The sequence below is a fragment of the Magnolia sinica genome, chromosome 1, assembly GCF_029962835.1.
Source record: "Magnolia sinica isolate HGM2019 chromosome 1, MsV1, whole genome shotgun sequence".
Classification (NCBI taxonomy): domain Eukaryota; kingdom Viridiplantae; phylum Streptophyta; class Magnoliopsida; order Magnoliales; family Magnoliaceae; genus Magnolia; species Magnolia sinica.
Genome location: NC_080573.1, coordinates 71,987,960 through 72,005,811, shown reverse-complemented (window position 1 = coordinate 72,005,811; position 17,852 = coordinate 71,987,960). Strand labels below are relative to the sequence as shown.

At 40.5% G+C, this 17,852-nt stretch overlaps 1 long non-coding RNA gene across 1 annotated transcript; it reads right to left on the bottom strand.

Moving 5' to 3' along the window:
- Positions 1-1,678: 1,678 nt before the first annotated feature.
- On the bottom strand, positions 1,679-5,627 carry LOC131250920 (uncharacterized). The gene is made up of 3 exons (XR_009173497.1): positions 5,130-5,627; positions 4,000-4,991; positions 1,679-2,128 (listed from the first exon to the last, which is right to left on the bottom strand). It is a non-coding gene; the product is annotated as an uncharacterized LOC131250920 (long non-coding RNA).
- Between the last annotated feature and the right edge of the window lie 12,225 nt (positions 5,628-17,852).

Genomic DNA, 17,852 nt, shown 5'->3' with positions numbered 1-17,852 from the left:
TGCTTTTTTGTTTCCTTCATTGTCAGGGCTGTCAATGGACAGGATGGCCTAATGGCTTCTATCCTATCTTGCTATGGGTTGGGCATAACTCTCATTTTGAACCTGTGGAACAGAGCATGGCCAGGTTACCAGGCCCAAAAAATGGGCCAGTCTTGTGCCTGGATTTTACAAAGTTTTTCTTTCTTTCAATTGACACTGTCCTGAGCTTGCATGCTTGCTTCCTTATATCTGTCATAGGCCAGCCCCAATACTGAGTTTTTGGAACTATGGGGTGTGCATCTAATAGTTGGCTTAGGGGTTAATATTGGGTGGAATCGTGCTTGCATGTGAGTGGTGTCAATGTTAGCCTCTGTCATGGCAAGTTCAGTAAAAGAGAGGGTTAATATCCAGTGGACAACCATCTATAGAACTTTTGCCAATATATCATTTGAAACCCAACCACGAATTGGAGAAAATTGAGATGATGATGATGACAGGAGACAAATTGCAGATACAGATGTGCACAGTCTCTATACATCATGCATTTGCGCAAACCTATACATCATGCATTTGTATCCATGCTTACTTTCATGAATATTTAACGCAACATGCATACAAATAAGTATAGCGTGAAAGCAATCATCTGAAAGAAGCATCTAGAAATGAAAGTAAATTGAGGATCTACATGAGGATTAGAACCTTATTATTTATATCAACTGATTTGAACCAATTTATGCATGCTGCAAGAAGACGCAGAAACACCATAGGGCTATTTACAAATAATTGTTCAGCTAGTTTTCTAGCCAACTCCCTAAGAGATTGAAGAATAGAATCTCTAGATATTTAATTTAATCACAGAGTAAGCAGCAGAGTTCTCATTACCTCTACATTTTTACATAGATTTCCTTGGAGCATGCAAAATAAAAGATTAAAAAAAAACATTAATGGTTGCAAAAATGTCATGGTAGCTAAGCTATATGAGGGAGTTGATGTAAATTCACAAGCAACCACATTATGCTATAACAAAAAAGAATGTTAAATGATGTTAAGCAAGTATAGTTTTTCTGTATAACCTCTTACAAGTTGGAACTAGTTGATAGATGTGAGAGAGATTGAGAATAGGTTATGTTATTGAAGTAGGTCGACAATTTTTTTTTATTCCCAGGCCCTGGAATAGTTGTGGCACAGCATAATAAATATGCGCACATTAACTACTTGATTAATGGATATGCAGCGTATCGAATTACTCAAGTTTGTCCTTATAGAGAGAAGCATTTTCATCTTAAAAAAAAAAAAAGAAAAAAAAAGCCATTTCAACTAGCTTTCATTACAGCAATCTAATGGAAGGTACTAGAATCTAAAATCCCTAAGAGGTATCTTGGCAGAGGTAATTAGATTAGGTACGGAATGAAAATTCCCGCCTAATGAGTTACTATCCACTACCTCACTGTTCCCATTAAACACAGATAGCCTAATATGGATTGGTGCTTTCCCAATACTGTGGAGTGTGGAGGCCACCCTCCAAAGGTAGGAGAATGAAAGAAAAGATGGAGTCAAGGCCTTGTTAATTCATATATTTTATATTACCCATGTTTTATTGGTATGACCTTCATATATTTTATATTTAATAGCAACCTTGTTAATTCTTGGTGTGTTGTGCTCAAATCTAGCATGCATATTACAACCTTGGGGTGGTCTATTATGAGATGCTACAATATGATTTGGCTCTTACCTGCTATGAGAAAGCTGCATGACAAAGGCCTATGTATGCCGAAGCATATTGTAACATGGGTATTATATATAAAAACCATAAGGACTTGAAATCAGCTATTGCTTGCTACGAGAGCTAGTCCACTGCTTATCTGCTCTCATATTTGTAGTCGTAAACAGTGCATGACTCTTGATGCATTTTGATTGATATTTATCTTTAGTGATGGATGTTCTGCTATGTCAGGTGTTTAACAGTGTCTCTAAAATTTGAGATTGCCAAGAATAACATGGCAATAGCCTTGACAGACTTAGGAACAAAGGTGGGTTTCATTTCAAGGTCCTACATAGTAAGGTACTAGAATATCTCCATATAGCAAGCTGTTTGAGCTTAGATGTTGAGAACGGAATATCTCCATATAGCAAGTTATTGGATAAATCCCTATAGAAAACAAACCAACAAAAATTTCAGTTAAATCCTCCATTACATTCTAAATTGCATCAGTCCCCTATTTTAGTGTATGAGAAAAGTGGACATATAGGAAAAACACGACCAATGGTCCATATGCAACACATGTAAATGGCCCAACCAATGAGTGGATCAAATTGGTTTTTAGGGTAAGGCATGTTGATGGTGAGACCCACCTGACGAATAGCCCTGTCATGCACACATCTACTGCAAAGATAACCCTCAACCTCATGTGAGAAAGCATGCATAACATTTCTCCTTCAAATCATTATGTTCACAGCTATAATAGTAGAGTCACTTTAAGGCTAACTTTGACATTGGTAAGCTTTAAGGAACAAATTATTTGGCAACAAGACACCTCTTAGAAAACATGTGCCCTTCTAAAGGAAAATGTTGCATGCCTATTGGTAATTCCAGATCTTCCTATAAGAAAAGAATTTAGGGAACAATTTACTGAAAATCGATCTTTCATTCCATTATAGACTCAAGAAATTGTCACTTCTGTCATGACAATAATAGGGAAATGAAATGCTAGAAACATATAAAAGAGAAATGAACACAGTTCATATTTCTAGCGAAAATATACTTTATAGTCAAATAAATGAATAAAGTAGCAGAATTCTTGCTAATTGTAACAAAGTAGTGGAGAAATGCAACCCATTTGTACAACAAAATCAAAGATTCCCAAGTCCGGAAACTTAGGTCACTAATTGGACTCCCAGGCAAACCAAAACCATCTTTTTATGACTCCAAAGCTCAGGTGTATGTCAACTCTCTAAAATATTATAAAATGCTCAACTAAAGTATTTGAGAAAATAATCCTTTGTACACTAACGCTCAAGTGTATGTGAACTCTCTGCTATTCATGATATCATCCATATTTGATGGGCTTATGATCAAACAATCTAAACCTTTCAGTCTATAAACTTCTGGATGCAATCTATTCATTGGGTGTTGGAATTATAAGTGTATTGATGCATCAGGAAATTTGAATGGAAAAAAAAAATCTGTTTTCGAATCTGCGAATCTTTGTTCTCCAAGTTACCCAAGACTACATCTGATCATCTACATGTCTACACATGTAAGAGGCCCTTTTATAATTCTACAGCAATGAACTGATCTCAGTTCACCACTGCTCCAATGTACAGTTGGCAATATCAGTGAAAAATGAATCAGACAGTTCAGCTAGTGCTCCTTACTATTGTGGACAAGCACATTAAAAGTGAAAGTGATCCGTGAAACAAGTTTCAATGGTTCACATTTGGGATGGGAGTGTCATGTACCTGATCACAGAATATTGTGGCAATTGTATTCAGAGATGGGTCAATTTTACAGGCCTCATTTCTTCTCCAAGTTTGTGATATTACAAAAAAGAAAAAGAAAAAAAAAAGGAGAGTTCAAGATGAACTTATTTGGCCCATGCGATATTGTATACAAAAAGAATCATTTTCAATCAGTACTTAAGAGTAGCTTTTAATACCTTCAAAAGGAATCATAAGGCATTCTGCTACAGATGTTATTATCCCCATCACAATAACCATTCTCCTGGTTTCTATTTGACATAGCTTTTGACATTAAGTAAAATACTCCATGCTACTAAAATAACTCTTAATTTTGAGTGGCTGAGTATCAAAATTTCAACCCCTTTCCTGTTTGCTGTATCACTAAGAAATTCTTAAGAAGAAATTCCATGTTGTTTGCTGCAAACCATGGATCCAAACCTATTAAGGTCATTGTGGCCTCTTGCTAATTTATTAACTGTAAATATGAAATCATACAACTATAAAAATATCACGAAAATAATCTCTTTGGAGAAGAAACAAAAGTGGTCCTTCTATATTTACCTATATGTGGGTAATGACTCTGATTGCTCACAATCTAGCAGATGAATCCCATCAACACCTAGAATTTACACAGTAAAAAATATTGGCGATATTGATACATTCACGATACTTAGCAATACATCACCCATACCTGTAATTTATTGCCTTCCGCCATGACTGTGATCTCTGTCAGACAGGAAAAAAGATGGTACAACTTTTAGCACAATCTTTTAATAAATTAGAAAAATTGGGGAAAAAAAGGGTCAACTTTAATAACTAATTGGACAAGAACTTTGATACTCTGGTAATGTGTGTGGAAAATTGGTTACTTGAATCAGACTGTTAAAATCATGGGCCTCAACAATCTGTTGAAATCCACCCTCCTTAAATGCATGTTTGAGCTTTTGCTAAATCAAACAATGATGTGTTCGGTCGAGTTCCATCATCAACAGAAATTGTAACATGTTTCTCCTTTCCAGTTTTTTGCATCTATAATCATCATTAATATGAAACAAGGCCTGTTACATACTCTTTCGGGTCACCAGACAGAGTCGAAGTAGCAAGGGCAGTTAGGTAGTTCACGTCCTGTTTACATACACTGGATTGAGACAAGGCATTCTCTACGCAAAAAACCACACCAGTCCTTGATTTACAAATGGGAGAAATGAGAGCGTAGCAGAGGACCAATAGCATGGTTTTATCTAAGAACATTCTTGGTTGAAGCATTTCTTTAGTGTTGAAATTTTAGTCTGTGGGTAGATACATCGAGAGAAAAGGTACAATAGCAATCAAATAGATCTTTGATTTTTAAAAAAAAAAACTCAAAAGTTGAATACATTCATACTTCAAATGATAAAATATCAATTAAAAATTTATATAATCATAAGACCAACTTCTATCTATGATCCCACAATGCTCTAAAATGGAATTTGATTTATTTGTGCAAAATCTCTGTAATGTACAAGATTACCGTAAATTTAGTCAAGTCCATGACTTAGGCCCATGAGGATGAACTTCTTGTGACAACTTGCGCCCATGAGAATGAACTTCCTGTGACAACATGGCACCATGTCAAAAGAATGACAACACACTAAAACCCTCATCCTATAATTTGGAAACAAAATCCAAATAGTAAGTGAGAAGATAGGCACATCCAATCAATTCAAAATCCACGCCAAAGGCAACCCAGGCCCAACTCATTAACAACCATATGGATAACAATATTGAAATTGGAAATTTATATCAAATACAAGCAACTTCAATTTCCCTATAAATAGTAACAAGTGGGTGTGGCTGTGCATTTATATGAACCAACGCTAGAAGTAGATACGCAAATAACAAATTGAGAAGTGACATTCCAAGAATTCCTCTCCCATTTCAAAAGCCACTTTATTCTTTGTATACATATTATAGAACGAGGAAGAAAATGGAACGCAACACTGTCAAAATGATGAATTTAGCAAGCATTTGAGGCATAAGCAACACAAGTAATTTTCAACTTTATGTACTGGAACAGGATTGCAAATGATAAAATGAGATGCAGACAATTATTACAAATTAAACCTGAAATTCCTCACAAGCAAGCATACACAATCACATGTAGAATACCAATCTTAACATACTTGACATTTTTGGCACAATTAGCATTAGCATCAGGTAGAACTCTTGGAGAATAGATGACAATGGGAGGTGAAAGAAGGACTTGAGAAAAGGAGTAATTTGTCATGTCATAAAATGAAGTTAAAGAAAAACATCTAGAAGTTGACATGACCCAATAGTGAGAATTTAGCACTAAATAGAACCTAATAGGAGATTCAAAATGCAATTCAGGAAATAAGATATGACTTACAGTCAAAGGAATGGGAAGTAACCAATAGATGCACCAACAAAGGGCTTATTTGCACACACTAAAAACAAAATAGAAAACAAAAAGTGTTTAGCTTCATGGGCTGAGTAGTAATTTTCAGCTGGAAAGTGAACTTTCTCATAAAAGAATAGTGCATGATCAAACAAATGAAATAACTGCGACTATAGCCCTTGTCACCTTCCAATAGCCCAAGAACAAATGCAGCCAAACCCAGGACAAATGCAAGCAAGCTAAAAATCTTTATCTTTTTTCTTTCTTGCCTTTCAGTGCTATGGGTTTTGGTTAACACAGGCATGTACAAGGCAACTCATGTACATGGTAGACATCTTCCAGTGTGGCAAATTTTCTATGAGATCCAATTTATTCATTAGAGTGGAGCCTCTACCTAGATGCTATTCCCCAAGAATCAGGTTGGTCCACTCATCAGGTGGGCCACAGTTTATGAAACAAATATACGGCTGAAAAAACTTGGTTGAAGTGTCTTTACCCATCCAACTGCTTCTAAGATTATAGCCCACCTGCTGAATGAACCAGATTTACTTTCATGACATGGTCAAAACCACCTGATGAATAGCTTGGACATTACACTTGGACGTTGCAATGGGACAACTGCTTTATGTATAGTGGTCAAAACTACCACTCCTAGCTCCAGATAAGCCAAACCTACATTGAGCATGCAGGTTGGGGCAGGGATTCTTCATTGTGAAGAGATGTTCTGCATATAAGGTAAAGTTCAGGTTGGATTAGGTTAAGGATTTTCAACCCAACCTAGGTGAGGTTGGGGGTCAGCAACCCAACCCCAACCAAACACAACCCGGTGTTCAGGTTGGGCCAATCGGGTTCAAGTTGACCAATTGAAGTTGTACACTTATGGTGCACACTTCATGGAATTGTATGAAAACACCCATTGTATAAGAATTTCTCTATAACAATATGACAAAGAAAAACTAGCAGTTTAATGAAAGAAAAGGTCTCACCAAAGAATACAAGCCACTGACATCCATAAAAAGCAGAGGGCACAAAGCAATTCTGTAATATGAAAATGCTAATTAGTGCAAACTAACATGCACAACTGTTATAGAAGTTAATGAGACGAATGAACCCATTACTGGTATAACACAAAATTCCAAGCAAACATTTTGAAGGGCGCTACCTGATGAATGGCCTAGACCACATACCTATGCCACATTGGCATCTGTGTGAACCATTGAAAAAACACTCAATCCCATTCGTGAGAATATTGTTCAACATTTCTCACTCTTAAAACTTACCTTAGCAACAATCCCGAGAAAGAAGATGGCATGCCATACAGTCATATCATGGCAACATTACATGCACATCAGCAAATTGACATGAAAAACCTGAATGTAAAACCAATACATGACATCAAAATAAGTGCAATGACACATAAAGGAAATGTGTACAATTATGGACTAGAGAGTGTAATGCACCTGCTAGGCATTTAATAAGATAAAACAATCAACATAAGAACTGCAAAATAAAAATTGATCAAGGAATTGCATCACCCATACATGTGCTTCATGAATCCGTATAAAATTCCCACTAGCCTTTGCCTCTGCTAATTTCCCCTTCCAAACCTTATTAATACCTTTGTATTCATACCTTCTATATTGGAAACTGAAATTACAAAGCATAGTAAATACCATATAGTTTGGACGAAGTGTCCATACATACCATGTGAAGCCATAAACATGCCCACTAGTGAATTGAACAAGCTAGAATTTGCCTAGTTGGTATTTATTTCTCAAACTAGCTATGAAAGCCATTCAGAGGAATCCCTTTTAGAATGAATTTTTCAAAGCTTGACAAAGAATAAGATATTTATTTATTTAGTATGACAAGGCAGGAATGTTTCAAAAGCAAATGCCAAGGACCCTGCAAACTAGTAACCTGACCAATGTTGGTGAAAAGCACAAGAAAAAATGAAGAGGACAAAGGGCTTAAGTAAGATCATTTAACTTACAACATATTTCCATATCGTTTCAAGTTCATCAAGAGTTCTTTTACAAAGGGCTTAAGCTCATAATACATGTTTTCCAACCTGGTTCTCAGTAGGATTTGGAAGTATGGTAATTGTGACAGATGTTCCTCTATGATATTTTGCAGCCCACAAACTTCTTTAATCTCATGGTATAGACGGTCCTACAACAACAATTGGAATCAGAAACATATAAAACTAAAAAGGTAAAGATGAATAGATGATTGAATCTACTGAGAGAGCTACCTGATTCTTGGGGTTTTTCGCAAGGTCATACATAGCCCATTTTGTTGTTACCAGAGTGGTATCCAATGTTTCAATGATTGCTTCCTGACCAAAATGTTTGCTTGGAATTTCGTGTATGGGTTGTTCATGTTTACACCATTAGTTCTTTTAAAAAGCCCATTCATGTATGGGAAACATTTGGTCTGTTCAGCATCATGTATGCATCCTTTTTTTTTAAAAGCCAAAATTCCAAAATTCCTCATGTATTCCAAAGGTAACATTATACATTACAGGAACTTTCCTTGCATTTGAATGATCTGTAAAGAGAGAGATAGATAGTTGATCTTTACCCCCTTTCTCTCTCTTGAAGGAAACCAAAATGAACAAAACCAACACAATAATAAAACAGAGAGAGGGAGAGAGATTAGCTGTATGCTTTTAGATTAGGCCACAGATACAAAACCACATGAGAGAGCCATCAGCAGCACAACTGCCTCTTCTTCCTCTACCAGCTTCCTCTTTCTCTGCATCTGCAACAACATTTTTTTTAACAAGAAATCCATATATAGTGATATTAGAATGTTCATATATGCAAACAGAAGCATCTACAACATCTTATTCCTATTTACAGCTTTGTTGACAAACCCTAAAATCTAGATCTCCCTCATACAGAGAAAATGAAGGATCTTCTGCAGAATCTGCAATGAAAATCAGAAAAAAATCCTTCGACTCCTCAAAGAAATACAATCCAAGCACGAGCTGTAAAGAATCCAGAACAAACACATGTAAATATATGTAACTCGCCGTCACAGTCGATCTAATAGTCCTTACGTAAGATCAGGGAAAAAACTACCATAGATATCAGCGTCGGATCCTTCAATGGAAGAACGATCTCAGAAAGAATGCAGCAAGAGAGACAAGAATCACGGCCGAGAACGACGGATAAATGCCTGTAGCGGCGAAGGCCGGAGTCGGAGCGTCGACAGCGAATGACCCTCTGATCAGGGCGAATAAGGCAAAAATGGCGGCCATTAGAGGGAGAATGGAGGTACTTGAGGTTACAAAAGACCCCATTGCTGCTGGTGTTAGATTTTTAAAGAGGGGGGGGGGGATTTGAGAGAGATTAGGGTTTTCGACTACATCTGCAACAACATATCTCTTCCCGACCCCACCAATCTCACCTTCAATGAAGCTTCCCTCCTCTCCTTTTTATTATCCTTGTCTTCTCTCTTCTTCAACCCAAGTAATGGAAATGGAAGCCAAATCAAGAGAGGCGGGAGTGGAAAATGGAGATCGAGAGAGACTTTCGATCGGTTATTGTAGGGAGGAGAGAAGAGGGGAGAAGGGTTTTGGGAGAAAGAGGCGGGAGAAGAAGAGGCATGATGAATTTGGGGATAGGGCGCATATTTGGAAATGTTGGCTTTTGTTTTTCTTTTCATTTAAAATCAGTGGCGGTGGCGCGTTCTGTACACCGGCAGCCACAAAAAAATGCCCTGATTTTCATCTACAATGGCGGTTTATTGTGGCTGCCTGTGATAAAAATACCCATAATAAATGTTTTTTTTGTAGTGCATCCAAACCCCTGGATGTTCTGGACGGTGCAGATTTCATGCATATTCACATGGTGGGTCCACACGTGGGGTGGGTCCCACTTGGATACACCACACGCATAATGGTGTGGTCCATCTAGATGGATGGATGACGTGGATGGGTCCCATGGACCCCACTGTCAGCCCACACTTCACTGTTAACCTCACCCACTGTCAGTCCACACTTCACTGTAAGCACACGTCCAGCATCCTAGGATGTTGGCCAGTGTGGATACAACACAAGGATCGTAGTGGGTCCCACATGGACATGGCCCACCTGACTAGATTAATCTAATAATTGTGTTTTTCCTTCCGTCCGAGCCCGGTAAAGGGCTGGACGGTGTAGATCCAACTCATCCATTGGGTGGGTCCCATGAAGGTGAATGGCATGGATAAAATATATACCTCATGGTGAGCCATAATCATAGAGATAGGGAGAGAGAAGGAGAGAACGTGTTGGGGAGGGATCCCGCCACTATTGGGCCCTCCCTTGAACAATACATACATCAAGTAGGTCCTACAACTAGTGGACCCTTAAATCATTAAAAAACAAGGATGTGGGTCCATGATCACCCACCATCCACTTCTTCTTGCTTCCTTGGCTTCCTTTGCTCCTTAGCTTCGATTCCAAAGGAAGATGATGGAGTTTTGATGGTTGAGATGGGAGATGAGATGGTAGGAAGTGGGCCACACACAAAGCTCTCTCATGGAGGTTTGGGAAGCTTGGATGTGTGATTTTTTTTCTTGCTTGGGAATGAGCTTGAGAAATGAGAGAGAGAGGGTTATAGAGAGAGAGAGAGATGGGTGATGGAGTGATGCATGTGGTGAGTGATGGGTGTAAGAACTTTTTGACTTTTAGGGGTAGATGATGTAAGAAGGGTATGGGATGTGTAAGAACTTTTTAACTTTTAGGGTTGCTTGGGGATGGGTGTGAGGTGATGGTGTACTTGGCATGTACTTGACCCTTAATGGGATTGATTTATTGATTGAGGTGACATGTTGTAGAGATTCTCTTAGGTTTTACAATGCACGACATTTTTCTTGAACTGAACGCGAGCCCACATTTCCTAGCTTGGGTATCGCCTCGGCGAGCGAGACGCGGCATTGGAACCGCGGTGACGGTACATTCGCTAGGGTACAAGTTTCAAGTCAAGTTGACTCCGGTTGACAGGACTCGGCTTAGGATCACGCGCAAACATCGGATAAAGGTCCAAGGTTGCCGAAATTCGACCGGAAAGACCGTGAAAGCCACGGAACAGTACGGTCTAGGATATGGGTCTTACAACTCTCCCCTCCTAATAAAAATATCATCCTCGAAATTTATGCAATCATCACAACTAGACATAACTCAAAGGAATAAGAAACATAACACATCATATAAAATTAGAGACCGTATACAAAATACAACACATAATCAATCATCAAAAAGATGGGGATAACGTTCTCGAATCTCAGCCTCACGCTCCCAAGAAGCCTCCTTAACAGAATGGTGACCCCACTAAACCTTTACCAACGGAATGACCTTGGTCCGGAGGACCTGCTCCTTCCGATCAAGGATGCGAACTGGCTACCCAATATAGGAAGCGTCCTCACGAACCTCTAACAGTTGCCAATCAATAACAGGAATGATGTCTGACCCATACTTCCTCAACATAGAGACATGAAAAACGTTGTGGATGTCAGATAACTGAGATGGCAAGGTAAGCCGTTAGGCCATGGCGCCAACGCACCCAATGATCTCAAAAGGTCCTATGAATCTCGGGGCAAGCTTGCCCTTCTCTCCAAATCGAACTATGCCCTTCATGGGCAAGACCTTGAGATACATATGGTCCCCTATCGTAAACTCCAAGGGACAACGGCGGTGATCAACAAAACTCTTTTGCGGCTCTGAGCTGTGCTCATCCTCTGCCTGATGATATCGATAGCCTCTGACGTCTGCTGCACGAGTTTAGGACCTAGGAGACGGCTTTCTCCAACCTCAGTCTAACAACTCGGTGATCTGCATGGTCTGCCATATAATGCCTTAAAAGGAGTCATGCTGATGGTCGCCTGATATCTGTTGTTGTATACGAACTCAGCCAATCACAGATGCTCATCCCAGCTACCTCCGAAATCAATCGCGTGGCCCGAAGCATATCCTCAAGGATCTGGTTGACCCTCTCAGTCTGGCCATTGGTCTGCGGATGGTACGTGGTGCTGAGCTACAAATTAGTCCCCATCACTGTGGATGGAAGCTCCCATAAAACTGAGACGTGAACCTCGGGTCTCGGTTAGAAACTATCGAGACTAGAACACCATGCAGTCTCACATTCTCCTTGATAAATAACCTCACAAGCCGGTCCATGGACCAAATCGCATACATCGTAAGGAAATCTGCCGACTTTGTTAAACAATCCACAACAACCTAGATGGCATCATGACCACGCTGAGTCCTTGGTAAGTGTAATGACCTAGAAAATTTTGTGCTAAGACCCGAGTACAACCTCTATTTTCCTTAGAAGCTTTTTGGGGTAATTAGCGCTTAACTCGATTGCTTGTGAAATTTACATCAATCACTTTAAATTTGATCTGCATGACTCAAAACCTATAGAATGGTTAGCGCTATGTTACTCTGAAATCTGGGATTCATCGCTAAATTCATTTGCTCTTGGGAATTTTTGAAAGTTCTGGATCGGACCTGGACCGCGCGTCGAAAGTTCGATAACGATGATCTTAGGCTGTTGCGGTCACCATGTTGGACTTGGCCATCACCTCAAAAATCAAGTCCAGATGATGTTCTGGGTCGATTTGATTGAGTTCGGAGTGAAGAGTGTGAGAACGGTTGGAAATTTAAATAAGATTTTATGAAATCTGAGTCGTGTCGCTTGCGCGATGATTTTAAGCAATCTGACCGTTGGATTCTGACCCAATTTCACCCTCTGATCAGGAAAGGTGGCCCAGGTATGTTCTTGTGCTTGTGGACCTGATCGAAATTCGGTGACCATTGAATTGAGTGTGGTCCGCCACGGCTGATCTGAAGATCCGGTCGGTACGAAAATTTAGCTTGACCTAGATCCATGGTCAGTGAGCTTAAATCCGACCTTTCGTGGTATTAGGCCCACCGGAAGTGCTTCGTTGGATCGAGAGAGGCTTGTTTTGGTTATACCCTAAGTATACCTTGGCCCTGGGATTATTTTCATCAATGTTAAGCCTATTTATAGACCTTAAAACCCTAGCTCTCTTTTCTATACGAATTTCCTAACCCTAGCTAAGAAAGTGAGAGAGAAAAGAGAGAGAAAGTGAGAGAGAAGTTGGTGAATCATCTTAGATTCTTTCCTGTTCTTCTTCTTCCTTGAACCTTCACTTTAGAATCGTTATTCCGGCGATTCTGAGTTCATCTTTGGGTAAGTTAACCTAACCCTAATCTGTGTTAGAGCTTAGAATAGTCTTTGTGTGTTGTAGCTCATTTTTATTCTTGCTTTAGGTTATCCTGTCGCCGTTGACGAAGACAAATCGTCTGAAATCAGTTCGGTGTTCTTTCCTGGATTAAGGTGTGGACTTTAATTGTATAGGTTATGGTTTTCAAGGCTTTCAATGCCAGTGAATGATTTATTCTTGCTATGGATGAGATTTCACATGCCAAATGCTATGTTTATTTTGCGTTCCTGATATGCATGTGATATATTGAGATTTGTGTATTCTACGTATATGTATAAAGTACCGTATACATATAAAATATGAACCTGTGTTTGCCATGATTATTTGTCGTGTATTTATGCTAGATGTATGTGCGACAACTCCTTGGTAAAAGGAATTGTCCAAATGTATGTATTTCAGCATACGTCATGTATGTTGTATTATGTATTCTAGGTGTTTGTAGAAATGTCTGAATGATCTAAAGTGTGATATATCAACCTAGTACGGGCGTTGAGAAGCGATTCTCAACTCTCCCACTAGTGTGTATGATTTCCTTCATGCAAGTTACATTCCTTGTTGTTTAATTTCAAGTCTTGCTTATGCTTGAATCCATGTAAGTTGATATTCTTTAAATGCTCATGTACCATATTATTTGAGTTGTTGTTCCATTACTATTCTAAATTGTTGATTATCAATATCTATTATAGTGGAATGTGTTTGGGACTATGAATAGTCCAGGAAATTGGTAATCGGACTTGAGATCGTGGCTGAGGTTGCTTTTGCCACGAAGGACGTGATTAGGCGAACCCGAGTCGTATTAGAGTTGTCGGCAGTGGTTTGGCCACGCGGAGTGTTTGCGCACTCTATGTCATTCAACCCAACGTGCGCTCGTGCTAGTCAAGTTCGTCAAGTAACCTGATTGTCCGATGTATGTTCACCATGTATGGACGCTACTGTTTGAATCTAGGGTACCCAACTTACCAATGAAATCCTTTAACCATTGTACCTTGATCCGCTAAGACTCATGAGCCGGACATGATGGTATGGGGGTCGAGTTGTCGGCCTACGCTGGGGTGACGAGCCTCCCCGTAGTGACCAGTGAACAACCAAACTCGTGAGCTGATTATGGTGGTATGGGACACTATATTCATGCTGTCGGCCTACATTGATTGGTGATGAGCCCTTTGTAGTGACCTCGAGCATGCCTGGATACTGCATTGAGGTGACGAGCCTTATTGTAGTAATAAAGGTGTGATAGGCGTGCATTAATTGGTGACGAGCCCTTTGCAACGACCTGAAATCATATGATCGTATGAGATGTCTAGGACTGACGACCCTAAAATGGATCACTATTTGGATGGTGATATGAGGAAGGTACCTTAGCTTCCCAATCCTGCTGTATGAAAAGGACTAATAACAACTTGGTAATCATGTTCATGCACCGCATTTATATGTGCTTTGTAGACGTGGTGCACTTTGAGGCGATGTCATGCATAACGTAAGATGAAGACACTGAGGGTGTATGCGTGAGGGCACGCATCATTCTTCATACATCCTTGCATTAACAAGAGTACTTAGGGTATGTTTAATTGTTCTGCTTTATCATTACTGCTTGATTGAACTGATAACATGTTAACCTTTGCTTTATTGTTCCACTGAGTTGATCACTCACTCCCACGTTCTGGGGCGGTGTTAAACACTCACCAGACTCTGTCTTAGCTGCTGATGTTGCAGATGTTGATGCAACTTCTGAGGTAGAGCGGGAGATTGATGATGATGAGGCTGCTTTCTCTTTTATGCAGTTTTCAGACGAGTTCTAGTGAGCCTAGTTCTGATGCACGGGATGCTGGGATTTCTTTTGGGATTAAATAATGTAACTTGATACTTGTAATTTTGGTAGTAACACTTGAAATATGACCTGGTATGTATATGTACTTCAGGGATTCGCACATGTACACATATGATTCTATAAGTCTTCCGCTTGCGTTCTTCACTTATCCCTGAATTATATTTGCTATTTGGCTTAATCTATTTCATGTTTTATGCACTAATACAGACAATATATATTCATCATTAAATATGTTGCATAAGTGATGTTTTGGAACTCGGGAGCTGAGTTATGCTCGACCCTCGAATTTCAAGGCGTTACAGTAAGCCCATAATAAAATCTATCGATATGTGCTCCCACTTCTACATCGGGACACTCAACGGCTACAATAGACCTAGGGGTCTCTGATGATCAGGCTTGACACGCTGGAACGTGTCACACTCGGCCACAAAATGGGTGATTTGGCGCTTCATCCCCACTTAAAAATACTGTCGCCTCATATCGCGGTACATCTTTGTCGAGCCAGGGTGGATAGAAAACCGCGATCGATGTGACTCGGTCATAAGATCTTTGCGCAAATCAGGAATATCCGGGACACATAATCGGCCTCTGAAGCGAAGTCCACCATCAGAACCAATCTGCCAATCTGTCTGACTCTCAAATGCTGCCTTTACTTGGTAATCTTGTAATGACTCGTCTGCCTGCTGAGCCTCGATCACCCTTGTGACAAGAGAGGGTTGAATCGACAGGCTCGATAACTGCACAATAGAAGACTGCAAGCCAAACTCAAAGTCATACTCTACTATATCCTCAAGCATCCTCCACTCTTAAATCATCATATGTGCTACCAGGCCTCGTGGCTGACGAATGAGGGCATCCGCCACCACATTCGCCTTGTCCGGGTGGTATTGGAGATCAAAATCATAATCCTTCAAGAGCTCCATCCAACGCCTCTGCCTCATGTTCAGCTCGAAATGAGAGAACAAATACTTCAAGCTCTTGTGGTTGGAAAAGAGCTCGAACCTAACCCAATAGAGATAGTGCCTCCACACCTTCAGTGTAAAGATAACTGCAGCCAGCTCCAAATCATGCGTGGGGTAGTTCAGCTCATGGACCTTGAGCTAACGAGATGCAAAGGTCAGTGGTCTCCCGTGCTGCATCAGGACAACACCCAAACCAATATGCAAGGCATCGGTAAATACAATAAATCCATCACTCCCAAAGGAAAGAGTGAGGACAGGAGTGGACATGAGGCAGTCCTTCAACTCTATAAATGCTTGGTCGCAGGCATCGCTCCAAATAAACTCTGCGCCCTTTCGAGTCAACCTGGTCAGCGGGGCTGCAATACGAGAGAAGTCATCAATGAAATGCCGGTAGTAGCCTGCCAAATTAAGGAAACTGCGGATCTTAGTCGCATTCATGGGTTGGCCCCACTGACACACTACCTTAACCTTCGAGGAGTCTACCAAGACACCCTCCCTCATCACCACGTGACCGAGGAACTTCACCTCCTCCTGCCAAAACTCACACTTCTCTAGCTTCGTATACAACTGGTGTGCGCGGAGGGTCTATAAGGCAATCTCCAAGTGCTACTCGTGCTCCTCACGAGTCCTCGAATAGATCAGAATGTCATCGATGAAGACTATAATAAATTGATCGAGATACGGATGAAAGACCTCGTTCATCAATTACATGAATACTGTAGGTGCATTGGTCAGTCTGAAGGACATGACCTAAAACTCAAAATAACCATAACGCTCCTAAATGCTGTCTTTGGAATGTCCTCCTCTCGAACCCAAATCTGATGATAACCAAAATGCAGGTTAATCTTCGAAAAGAACTGTACACCCTGCAGTTGATCAAACAAATCATCAATCCACATGAGCGGGTACTTGTTCTTGATCGTGACTTTGTTGAGCTCACGGTAATCCACGTAAAGCCTCAACGAACCATCTTTCTTCTTCACGAAGAGTACCGACGCTCCCCATAGTGAACTGCTCGAACAAATAAAGCCCAACTTGTAAGACCCGTATCCTAGTCCGTATTGTTCCGTCGACTGCCGCGATCCTTCCCGTCAAATTCCGGTATCATGCGACCTATAATTGATGTTTGCGCATGATCCTAGGTCATATCCTGTAAATTTGAGTCAACTTAACCCGATGCTTAGATTATATGATGTGGACCGTGCATTTTAATGGCCGTGGACCGCATATTGCGGGACCCACTCATCCCATGTGGCACCAATCTCTAGGTAATCATGAGGGTGATGGATGACATCACCCTAGCTATAGCCACCCTACCCTAGCCTTAGCCACCCTACCCTAGCTATAGCCACCCTACTTTAGCCTTAACCACCCTACCTTAGCTATAGCCACCCTACCCTAGCTATAGCCACCCTAACCCCTAGCTTTCTTACAAGCATTTATTGCTAGCCACCCTCTCTTACAAGTAATCATGCCCTACCTAAGCTACCCTCTCTCTCTCTTTACAACCCTCTCTCTCTCTCATTTCTCATCACTTTTCCCAAGCAAGGAAAATCCCACGTCCAAGCCTTCCCATGGAGAGAAAAATGTGATTTGGTGGCCCACTTCCCATCCCAAAGATCCTTCATCCAAGCCATTCACTTCTCATTTCCCTCCATCAAAGTGAAGCACAAGGAGATCGGCTTTCCAATGGACCAAGGAGATCGACGGTGGGTGCTTGTTAGGATAGATTTTTCATGTTTTTGATGATGGGCCAAGTGAGGCCTACCGATTGATGGTATGGATCTCACTTTGGGCCCTAGGTGTGGCCGATGGCCCACCTTGATGCTCATGATCATTCCATGATGGGGCCATTCTCCATGGACCCCATCATGATGTTTATTTTCCTTACATAAAAAGAGGTCATCTAGACCTTACATTTGGCGGAGAAAGGATCTCCACCGTTGACTTTTGTTTTAGTGGGCCCACATGTATTGGGACCCACTTG